This window comes from Lepisosteus platostomus, chromosome 12, assembly GCF_059453375.1.
Source record: "Lepisosteus platostomus isolate fLepPlt1 chromosome 12, fLepPlt1.hap1, whole genome shotgun sequence".
Classification (NCBI taxonomy): domain Eukaryota; kingdom Metazoa; phylum Chordata; class Actinopteri; order Semionotiformes; family Lepisosteidae; genus Lepisosteus; species Lepisosteus platostomus.
The window spans coordinates 16,587,825-16,600,348 of record NC_142622.1 but is presented as its reverse complement, the minus strand read 5'-3'; the positions used below and the strand labels follow the sequence as shown (position 1 = coordinate 16,600,348).

Here is a 12,524-nt window from a genome sequence, read left to right as displayed (position 1 = left end):
TGGGTGGGTGGGAGGAGGTTCCGTTTGTCTGTGAGATAATAACCAAGATAATAAGTCTGAGGTGCTCTTGAAATGGGTGTTGCATTCCAGCAAAAGGGAACACTCCTCTGTCAGCTGCTGCCCAGAGAGGAAAGTAGAGTAGGAGTGTTGGAGACCTTGCCAGCTTTCTAGTTAAAAGCATATTTCATTTGTTTCAGGCTTCTAATGCTCTTTGGGATCAGCAGCATGATTCCAAGAGTTGTTCCTTCCCTGTGGTATAGCCAAATATCAGCATTCATTTTTTTGCTTTTAGGTATTTTCTGGTGTTTAGCCGACACGGTCCTTGCGTTTGATGGTCAAATGTTATTGATAATTTCCGATTTGACAGTCGCACCCAAATGAACCTATTTCTAGCTAATAATGTTACATTTTCATTATTTCTCCTATACAGCTATTACCACCTGTACCGGAAATGAATACATTTGTGGTTTTTAAAAGGAAATGCCCAACAAATCATCATGGATGTTTCTTCATCGATGTAATGTGTCAAAGAATTTGTGACATGAAAAGCAGGTTAACTGTAGCAGGCCAGCAGAGCTACAGAGTTAGAAATAAATCTAATGATTTAATATCAGGGCCTTCTGCTGCTGCTGTCACATGTCCAGGCTACTTGCAATTAGAAATCCAGATGTGGGTGTTTAAGGTTTAGGTATTTGCAATTGGATCATCGCTGATGAGTATTTTTTCTCCAGTCTGCTATCAGCGGTTCGCTGAATTATGTGCCTACAATATAAACAGCTGTCAAATAAGAGCCTGGATGTTGATGATGTGAAGCACAGCGTAACTTCTGCTTGGTTTTGCACTAGGGATCGCTCCAGAGGATTCTCCGGAATTCTTCAAGATCCACCTGGATAGAGACTGCGGATCAATCATTGTCAGCATTACGTAATTAAGCTAAAATCTCTCCAGAAACTTGAAAGAAAATCTCAAAATGACGCTGCATTGAACATCCTAAAAGACAAATTTGTTGGGTGTTTAGATTGGGTATTTTGAGGCCACTCTCTGCAGATGAGTAAGATGCTTGATGCTAGATGCACGTTAGAACCAGTACATGACCTTCAATTAGATTTGTGAATTGATAAAATCAGTGTGCAATAAAGGAAAATCCATTTCTCCCTTTGTAACTGGAGAATTGTGACCCGGTGCAGGAAACTATTTTTCATATTTATGCTGAAAGGAACTGAATCTATTAGATATGCTTTTTTTAGTGCTCCTGAGACCCTCAGTCACTTCCAACATGCTGTGAGTGACATTTAAGCACAAATTAATCAATAGGCCCGCTAGCCTGGGAATTGCTGGTGCAGTTCTGTTTGTACTGCTGTGCTAGCTCTCTTTGCACATCTATATTTATACCCACGCTGCAGGTTTAAAAGCACCATCTAATGTCCACTTGAATAAGGTTAAGGAAACACTGCATATATTTTTTTTCTTTGTAACCCATACTTTGTATAAGAATTTAGTCACGCAAGACATTGATAATTAACACAAACTAGCTTCCTTTGTCTTGGAAGGTTGTACAGGCGTGTTTTGTGTACTGCCCGGTTTTAAATGAATTAAATTAAATGGGGAACTGCAGTCCCAATTTCTCAGACTGGTTATTAAATCTCTGTAACAAAATTAATTCATTGACGGCATAGAAAAATATTACAATTTCAAATTAAGCACAAAATCATCTCGTCTCGTCACGGGCAAGAGTAAGAGTTCCCACAAATTGCGAGATTCGTGATGCGGTCCTTCCTGCTCACTAGTCACTGGAACGAGTAATGTAATGCAATGTACAAGCGAATAAGTACAGGTTGTGCAGCAGACTTTTCACAGCAGAAATGTTCCAACGAGATCTGCATGCAGAGTTAACAAGTAAGTAGTATTTGTCAGCAAATCTGTCTCGAAATAGAGAATATTTCTATTGGATTTAAAGAGATGTATTCACAGGCCTGCTTGTTTACAACGTAATAGTGACTCTTCACATCACCGCAAGTTTTGTTGCCTCGTTCTGAATCACAGAACATGGCCCTGCACGTACCTGAAAATTTCGTCTTCAAATTGGAAGTTTTACAAGCTACTGTGTGCATTTTACTTTTAATGTGATTTGAAATGCACTCACCAATGCTAATTCTTTCTAACCCCAAAATATAAAAATAGCATTGCAGTCTTCCTTTAAAAAAGTTAATGTCTCTAGAGGGAGAACTCTTTCCTTTTTCAAAGTATTTAAATGATTTAGATGATATTAGGTGAAATAGTCCAGGTGGGGAGCTGCGTCAGCGTGCGTAGGATACAAAGGAACAAGTGATAGGTTTATTCCATGCTGAAAACAGAAGAAGGAAAACACAGCGTTTTGGCTGTGGAGCCTTCTTCAGGTGTGAGAAAGACAGGGCAGTAAGCAAAGGTAATGTAGCAGGAGAACAGAAACTGGGAGAGAGGAGGAGCGAGAGGCGGGAGCAGGGGACAGACAGAGTGGCCAATCAGGAAGTGTGAAGTCAGGATAGGTGAAGAGAGGTGTGAAACGAAACCTACAATAAATACAGAGAATTTAGAGGAAAAGTAGTCTGTCGTTGAGAGAAGGGGGAAGGTGTGATCCTAGCTGCAGGATAATTTTAGTTTCTGTAGTCTTTCTGATGTATAAATTAGGAAAGCCATCTGAGAACACAGACAGAGAGATCAGTTTGATCAAGGCTGTCAGACGTGAAATGAGAAATAGTGGGCTTTGAGAAATCTTTAAACTTCACAGTCCTAACATGTTCTCTGAAGCGGTCTCCGAGTCTCCTTCCTGTTTCTCCAATGTAGATGGCTGGGCATTTACTGCAAGAGATACAGTAAATAAGGTTGCTGGAGGTACACGATGTCATCTGAGTGATCCGGAATTGTCCTGAGGGGCCTTGAATGAGTGTGGTGGTGGCTGTGTACTTGCAGGTGATACAGCGAGCTCTGTTGCAGGGGAAAGTGCCTGGTGTGGATCGTTGCTGAGGGCGGTCAAGGGTTCTGTGAACAAGAAGGTTATGCAGATTAGGTGGTTGGCGATATGAGATGATGGGGCGGTCAGGAAAGAGGGCTCCAATGGAGGGATCATCCTGTAGGATGGAAAAGTTGTCGTTAATAGTCCTGGGGAGGGATAGGAAGTGTGTTGGGATGGTAGGGAAGCACCAAAGGAATGCGGTTGTTACGGCGGGAGTTCCTGTTTGAGTTGATGGTCCAAGGAGTGTTTTTGGCTTGGGCAAGGGTCCTGTCAATAACACTGCTGGGGTATCCTCTGTTGATGACAAAATAGTACATTTTGAGGGCTTGGTTTTGGAAATCGATGTCGTCGCTGCATAGTTGTCATAACAAAAAAGCTCACTTCAAGCCAGATTCCTGTTTGTCAGTTATTTTGATGTCAGTCCAGTCCCAAATCCTGTGTTGCTGATGCCAGAGCAGCCTGGTGTACTTGCGCTGTTGACATGGATTCTAGATAATCCCTGTGAAAGAATGAATGAAAGGGTCTGAGTACAAAGTTATAAATCCTATACAGTTAAGACTGTGCAACCTGTGGTATACTTACTCATGTCCGTTCTCCCACGGGGCCTTTAGAAATCTTTTCACAAGCATTGATCTTCACTGAATACAGCTTTTTAAGTCATGAAAGCAGCTGATGGATGATTCACGAGTCATGGGAGTAAATGGAGTAAAATACTATGGGGCAAATGAACACCAGTACACGTCATACAACAATGCAGACCACAAAAATCATTGAAATCTTTTTATCTCACTAGGACTTTATGCTTCTATGGTTCAGAGCTGGCACCATCCATCAGCAACCACAGGTGATCTGCACCCTACCCCACAAGACAAGGAGGAAATACCAGGTCTCCCAGCCTCCATCCTGCCCAGAGGCTTGGGACCCTCATATGAAGGGACGGGTAGACAACATAGGAGGACACAGGCTTGCCAGGACAGTGCAAAAGGTAAAACATCAAATATACTGTAGCCTAAACTCCAGAACACAGGTATCCATAATCCTCAGCAGGCAGAGCACCCCTGTGCCATTGGCCTGGTGATAGCAGCAGAAAAGGCTGCATTATTCTGAATTGCAAAACAACAGGTATACTGGAAAGACCTGACATGTGACAACTGCATTTGTGGTCTCAGTACTTTATATATCAGAAATGTGTCTTTTTTACAAAAACAGGTGACTTTAATCTTGTATGTAGACTCAATAACATTGGACAGAGGGCCTCTTTATATTATTGTTGTGGTGGTGGTGGTGTTTTTCATCCCCCCCTGCAACCACAGCTGCTTGAATGACATTTAATCTCCCAGGCTGGGGGATTTAGACTTTAAAGCTAGATAATTGGGTGCCTTGAGTCTTTCAGCCCCTTGTGGAGCAACATTCACATTCTCCTAATAGAAGACAGGAAAACCTGCCTTTGAAAAAGAGCAGTAAAGCACATTCAGGACAGCAACAACAATACCATGGTTCAGCAATCAGAAAACCTGATAACCTGAAGGTAATACCCTTTTCAAGGTACAAATCACCCTTTTCACAACACTCTTGGATCACAGAATGTTTTACAGCAAAGTAAACAAAAATAGCTGTTGTGGGTGAGTATTATGACTGTAATTACCGTGTTTACCAGAGATTAATTAGGCAGCTGGGTCTTGCTGTTTTGTTCAGTGGAGTTCTTCACTTCACCAGGGATCAATCTTCTATTCCCTACACAGGGACTGGAGGCTGAGCCTGCTAGCCCTCTGGTGATCACTTTAGATCTGACCTCTAGAGAAACAGGACTGTGATTCAGTGATGGGAGTTTGGAAAAAGCTGCCCAGCCATGTTGTTTCCTTCAAGAACAGGCAGGATGTGAGCCTTGTTAGGATCAATTAGCTACTAACAACCAAATGGGCTGGATGGACCAATTGGTCTCTTCTTGCTTACAACCTTTTCTTATGTTTTAAGATAACTAGTTTTCATTCTTTCTGCTCCTTTTCTTGAATGTGTAATGCTGCTGAAACAAGGAAATTCACACACATAAGAGTTTGTACCTTTTATTTAGCAAAAAAGAAGGCTGCAATTTTGTCTTTAAGAGATTTTCTCCAATTTTTTAAATTCATGGGGAAAACAAAGAGTAATTAGTTTCCAGCACCACAAAAAACAAGGGTTTAGCTAATCTTCTTTGCTCCTGCCAGAGGCAGCCCCTTTACACATTTTGAACTGCTCCAGGTAACCTGCAATAACCTGTTATACTGCTGACTGTGGCCAAACATTTGCCATATTATCTGAGCTTATTGTAAATACGATGGTTGGGAAACGAAAGAGAGTGTTACACAGAGTTGTCACCTCACCTTTGGTATCAGGGAATTTTTGCTAAGGGTGTGTTCACATTACCACTTTGATAAAGTAACCTGTATTGTAACTCACAGATGGAATACACCAGCCTAGCTCATGAAAAATACAATGCTACCTGCTTTAAATACAGAAAAAATAAAACAAGTGACCAAGGTTTGAGGACAGCCTCCAAGAGGAGTATACGTGAGGCCGAGCCCATTGGTTGAGGACACCTTTGATGAAAATGTTCAGAAAACAACAAACAGGGCTGGATAATGGTTGGGAATGGGGAAAACAATGGCTCTGAAAGTACTAATGAATTATTTATTGACGTGTGCTTAATTAAGCTTCTCAAAAAAACAACACATTTGTATTTAACGTGTAATAATTAATAGTACTGGTAATTCAAAGTGGAAAACTATATCTAAAGCATTGATTAAAGCAATTTTGGAGATATTTAAGAGCAAATACAAAACATGGGTTCTTAAAAAGGAAGACTATTCATTTCAGTGTTCGCTTTTACTGAATTTTGTCCCAGTTGAATCCTTAGTTCACATTTGGTCCTACAGTGTCTGTTATTTGTAAGTGGCTCAAAACCAGGGGTCCCCAATTCCAAACTTGCACTGCAAAACGCACACGCCATTTGTAATGAGCAGACTGTGGTATCACCTGGGTTTTGTTTCACATCTCCTGTTCCTCCTGTGTGGAGCACACATATAACACATACTGTATACACCCTCAGCACATACACATATACACCCTGAGCAGTTTTCTCATTCCTCCTGTTTTTTGTGCTTGACACCAAACCATTCCTAATCCAACAAAACACCGCAGCAACCCGCGACTTACCTTTACTCATTAACCTGGGCAAAAATAATCAGGCAACTACAACAGAAAATTGAAGGGGCAGAGAAACTGAACAAATGTGTCATCAAACATAAGAGAAGTGCAGCTGATGTAGATGTTCCTTGAGGGCAATCTGATGATTTTTATAGACATGTGCATTGTTGAACAGTGGAGGAATCAGCCATGTTTTCCACTGCATTGTGAAATAAAGCTGTAGGATAGGGCTGTTAGCATTTTTACAGTATGCTGTCAGTATTGTAGTTATCGGTAAATGGCACACACTGCATTTGACATACAAACAACTGAGGTACAGAAGCAAGCAATCCAGATGGCATATTTATCTGACCTTATCACTACTTTCAAGTGACAAATACCATAGTAGCAGCTCATCTCACATGTTTGACTTAAGAATATAACAGAAATATGGCTTCCAGCAATATCTGTCTCTAAATGCTTTGGATTCTTAAAATAGGAAGAGTGTAAATCCACTAAAATGTATTCACACAATAGCACATGTGTATTAATACAGGGGGCTGTTTGTTCTAGTACACAGAAGTACTTGTCACCATGATCCATCACCCTCATGCTCTTTACATGAGTTCCCTATAGTAAATTTCAAAGGAAATGATATTGAATTAATTCATTAGAAACCAGAGGCCTTGTGTTTCTAATGCAAACCTTTTTATGGACTCTATTTATGGAAAGCTGAAGGCCTACAGAATGCCACTTTGTTTCCTTATTGCTTTATTTGAAAACTTACATAATGGCTTTTTGCAACAAAAAGAAGGAGGTACCTTCTGGTTAAACAGACCACTGAGATCTGGATTTCCGTAAAATCAGAAGAACACGCACAGGCACAAGGACAGACATAATCCTTCTTTAAAAGCTGGGAAAAAATGGTAAAACTATGGCATCAGTACTTTGGAAGCACACAGATGACATTTCATATTAAAAAACCAACCAGACACCCTCCCCTTCATTCACAGGCAATTTACACAGTTTATATCCAATTATTGTATCTAGCAGTCTACAGCATTCAGAGCAATGGCTTAAAAATGAATCCTCAAGGATTAATAATGTGGGGGTCAATCAAGTCTTTGTATGCAGAGGATACACTGCGGACTTTTAAAATGGTGTAGTCTGAGTGGGGGCAGTATTCCTTATGTTTTTTAAGCACAGCACTTATTTAAGCAGCACGGTTTGCATAAGAAAAACAAGTGGCATTCTCATGGGAGGTCCAGGTAATTTGCATTCCCCCTGAGCCCTGCAGCTTCAGTTACATGTGTCCCTGCCTTAATAGGTTGTGTTTCCTATGAGGATGCTTTCTTTCCCTGCGTTTTCCTTTTCTTGTTCTTTTAAAGCCTTATTTGCAAATGAAAAGGGACATAATTGTACTTGAAAGTAACTGAATAATCACTAGGAGGGCAGCGAGGAGCAAACGAGAGGGAGAAGAGATGAATTTCTGAGCTTGCAGGTCGCATGTGGGTTCCATCCATCAGCATGAGCCATAACGTTAAATCCCAAACATGTTCCTAGAAAAACAATCTGGTCCTCTGTGTTAGTCAGAGGATGTGTCGGCTAATTTTCTTTTGTTTCGGAGGGCAATAAGGAAAACATTACATTGCACTGGATACTGCACACTGTTTGCATCAGCATTTCCAGATTTCCTTGCAAATTACAGAAGCAGATATGAAGTACAGGTTTGTAAAATTCCCCATAAAAATTATCTAAAATTACACTTGCTAGAGTGTGTTCACTTTAGGGGTCTTCCTGATACGATTGTTTGGCATTTTTACACATAAACCACCTCTGGAGGAGCCTGTCTTGGATGGAAGGTCAGTCAGCTTTGAAAATGAGGTTATTGTGAATCCATCCAACTCCCTGTCTATCAACCACCCAGCCTGATGGATCTGACAGACAAGTGTGGCCACATCACTACATCCAGGAAGATAAAACAGAACCTGTATCTTTAGGACAGTTACTATTAAATACAAAATGGTGATTTCACAAAATGAAGCCTTCTCTTTTCACACACTTCATGCTGGTGTTAAAAAAAATGTCCTTCATCTGGATGAAGAAGCTTCCTGATCCTCTCTGTCACAGACATGCACGTGTTGTGTTAGAGCTTTGGTTGTACTGATGTGGTGTGACGAGATGAAGCCCCACACTGCACAATTATGGCTTCTAGGGTCACTGACAAACCTGAAGCACGTCTCTGCCTGGGAGGGCTAAAACTATTTTTAAGCAATGGGCAGAGTCAGAGATTCCTCTAAACCAAACTTGAAATTGTTCTTGTAGATAGAGCGTAAGAAAGTTTACAAATCAGAAATGGACCATTTAGACTGTTTGGTAGTAGGTCATGGATCCCATCAGGATCTCATCTAGCTGTTTCTGGATAGAAGCCACTGTATTGGCTTCAACAACACAGCTGGATAGATTGTTCTACACTCCCACAACTCTCTGGGTAAAGAAGTGCCTCCTTTTCTCAGTTTTAAATGCACTTCCACGTATATACTACTTGTGCCCTATGGTACATGTTTCACAGTTGCCTTGTCTATGCCCTTGTGGGTAATAATACTGTGCTAATGCAAAATAAGTCAACCTGGACCAATAGACAGAACTTGGTTATTTACTCTCTTGTTCTCCCCTTTTTTTTCTTTTTTTGTGATTTTCCTTTTATAAACACTGTTGTACTGTCCTTTTTGTCTGTTTTTAAATAAGTTCCAAAAAATGGTAAAAATGTTTGAAAAAATTCCAGCAAAAAAAAAGCCTTTTATTTTGTTGGGAAATCCAATAACTGTTTAGAGAAACATTTAGCCCTGTGATTGTGAGCACAGAGTAGTGTCTGTGCTGACTGGTTTGTAATTTAAAACCTTGGTATAATGCATTTTGTGAATCTCTAGCTCTCTGTGTATCCAAGCACATTTTCTGCATTTTAGCAATAATCTACCTGCATGTATAACTTGCATCTTCTAACCTGTGCAAATTTAGACAGTAGTCTATCTGATCAGTTTTCTTGGTTTAAATGAGTTTGGTTGTATGCGTGGTTGGATTAGAAAATATTTTAACAGATCCACTAATGAAAAAAGGCAGAAAGAGGTGGGAGAGGGTTAATAAGCACGAAAGAATAATAAAAATATCTCCAGAACGAGCACAAATACCTCTAACAAGAAGCTGTGATTATGATTATATTAATTATCATTACTCTTTGTTAAAATATTCAGACCATTCCATCCATTAGCAGAAAATGCTCCCTAAGGAGAGGCAGTTTCTCAGTACTGAGAGGAAAAGCACTGTGGTTTCGTTTATCCTGTTTTCTACTAATAAGCATTTTAAGTCCATTATAGTTTTAGATGTGAAACAATAGTGGGGAGAGGAACAAACACCTCAGTAACACAGCAAGGAGAGTATTGTGTGGGTACAGCGTTACTGACCAAAGTTCTAGATCTACGCGAGATTTTATCATTTCAGCTGCCTGCCCCCATCTATGCTATGCTATGCTATGCTTTCCACCTCCTCTTGTCATAAAGCTTGCCTTCACGAAGAAATAATAGGCCGAAGACAGATAAAATGAAGACCCCCAAACTGATAGCAGCTGGAAGCAACAAAAAAAAATATTTACCTGAGATTAATGTGAAATGAATCGTGATACCCTAGATTCACAAAATGAGTATGAAATTTGGAGTATTTGTCAAGTGAAATGAAGAAATGCGTTTTTTAACCTGTAAGAGTTGTAAACAGCTACAAGCCGGTTGAGTAATATCGATGTACTGATGTCTTTTATGGATTTTCCCCCCGTTTCTGTACACACCCTCCAGGCACACACTGCCTTTGAACTGCAAAGTGACAGATGATGAAGTGTCATTCTGTTCCAGAAGATCTTCCCATTTTAGTCAGTAAAACAGTGGTTCAGAAAACCTCTCTTTGTTCTCCACTTCAAACCTTAATACATGTCATGCAATATTCAAGAGCTTTTTAAGAAAATGGATTATTATCCATCCCTTCATCCATTTTCTAACCGCTTTTTTCAATTCAGGGTGACCAGGAGCCAGAGTCTATCCCAGCAAGCAATGGGTGCAATACAGCATACACCCTGGACGGGACACCTGCCCATCGTAGGGCACACACAGATACAAGAACACATTGCAGAAGCCAATTGACCTACCAGTTTGTCTTAGGACTGTGTGATGACACCTTCGCAAACACAGGGAGAACATACCAACTCCACACAGATTGCACCCCAGGAACCACCCCAGAGCCCATGCCCTTCAAAGGCTGCAATTTTATGAATTACTATCTTCAAAAAAAGAAAAAAATGTTTGTTAAGAACAGCACGATTTAAGTTTCATACTTTCCCAGTGAGATAATGTATTTTTTGCTAAATGCATCTACCAGGAATTTAGTGAATCAATATTTCATCCAGGAAATAGACTACAATCCTCCTTCATACAGGCAGGGCTGAAGTTCCATTTAGTCAGCAGGCAGTCACAACCACTAACATCACTATAAAATTATAACTAATCTCGCCACCCTGATAACCTCCTACTTACTACACGTCTGTGATGACAAGCTTGCAGGACAGCTGTGCCCCCTAAGTGTGTCAGATAGGATCACACCATTTACATTAATGACTCCATGCAGGGCTTTTTAAAGGCTTATACGTATTTTAGAGAATGTGAGCTTGAAAAAAAAACGAAGGTTAAGTATGATAAAAACACCAGAGCACATATGCCACCTTTAAACTACAGCTCGTAATAAAGTTCTTTTTAAATTGAACTATGATATAAACACGTGCTCATATGCCTACGGTAGATAAACCCAGACTGTATTTTTTAACTGCTTTAGTGTAAATATGGACTTACAGAAAACCCTTTAACCTACATACCTTCATCGTGGAGAACTGATATGCCCTTGCTCCTTAAACATAAACAATATTTAAAAATCTCAAAATGTGACAATATGTGTGAGATTAAACCTGTTGGCTGGCGGACATAAACTTGTTAATGACTACAAAACTGCAGCAGTTGTATCTGGGCATATCACTAAGCACCATTTTCTAATCCAGTACATTTTTGTTTTGTTTTTTTACTTGTTTGTATATTAAGTTTTTCATTTAAACACGGTATTGTTTTAACTGAAAAATAACATGTGTAGGGTATTGAAGTTTGAGTAAGGGGAAACACAGATTTGTCTGCCACATCTTTCATTCCTGTTTGGGATATTTTCATCTTAAAATGAGTGGTGCGGTGGCTCTGCGGCTAAGGATCTGTGTCTGTGGCTGGAAGGTTGCCAGTTTGTATCCCGTGGCCGGCAGAGGATTCCTACTCTGTTGGGCCCCTGAGCAAGGCCTTAATCCCAACTGCTCCAGGAGTGCCATATAAATGGCTGACCCTGTGCTCTGACCCCAAGCTTCTCTCCCTCTCTGTGTGTCTCATGGAGAGCAAGCTGGGGTATGTGAAAAGACAAATTCCTAATACAATAAATTGTATATGGCCAATAAAGTGATCTTATCTTAGTCTCTTATTTGCAGTAAGGTCTAAGGTAAGATGACACCTCTACTAAGGAGAAACTGTTCTCTACAAAGGAAACTGTTCAAGCTGTCCTTTTCTCTCTTAGGAACCATGCAACACTGAGTGAGGGCACTGCCCTGCCCCAGAGCTGGAGAAGCACACAGTCTCTTCACGATCATTAAAGATCTCATCAACAAGGAAGTTGATTTCTTCCTCGAACACACGGTTGTATTATGTTTTACTTCTTCAGCTTGGAGAGATTCGATAGAATGAATGTCTGAAAGTTTGGAATTTTGTGTAGTTCCAGGTTAATTATAATTTACTGGTCTTTTTCTCATTAGTTTGACACCCGTTGTGTCATTCGAAATGGCAGATGTTTCTGTCAGAGGCAGAGATAGCCTTTTAGGGTTATTGTACACCCCTGATCTTCACTGTCTGGAGTCAAATCAATAAGCATGGCTTTACACAAAGAATTCTAAGGATTGTGGGCGCCTGAATGAAGCTGGTCAGCCATGTTGTCGAAGTGTACTCTGGAATTCAAGTAATGTCTGGAAAAGGTTTTTAGATTTGGATAAGCAACCAAACATGTGAGACGGGGCCAAATTATCTCATTTTCTCATGAAAATGTTGGCCTGTTCATAAAAGTGATTATGTGATGCATGGGTTCCTTATCAAATTTGGTAAAAATCTTACAGTACACATGAATATAATCTGAATCATCATTATAAATAGCAAAACTTCCAAAAAATTGTAGTCTTCACAAGGAAAATGTCTGTGTGTTTTCAGAATGAGTGTATGAACATGTGCTTTGGTCATATCTTTCCCAACACACT

General features: G+C 40.2%; 1 long non-coding RNA gene across 1 annotated transcript; it reads left to right on the top strand.

The window, feature by feature from the left end:
- The first annotated feature begins 3,789 nt into the window (after positions 1–3,789).
- LOC148651185 (uncharacterized) lies at positions 3,790–12,031 on the top strand. The gene is made up of 2 exons (XR_015925525.1): positions 3,790–3,977; positions 11,798–12,031. It is a non-coding gene; the product is annotated as an uncharacterized LOC148651185 (long non-coding RNA).
- Positions 12,032–12,524: the final 493 nt, after the last annotated feature.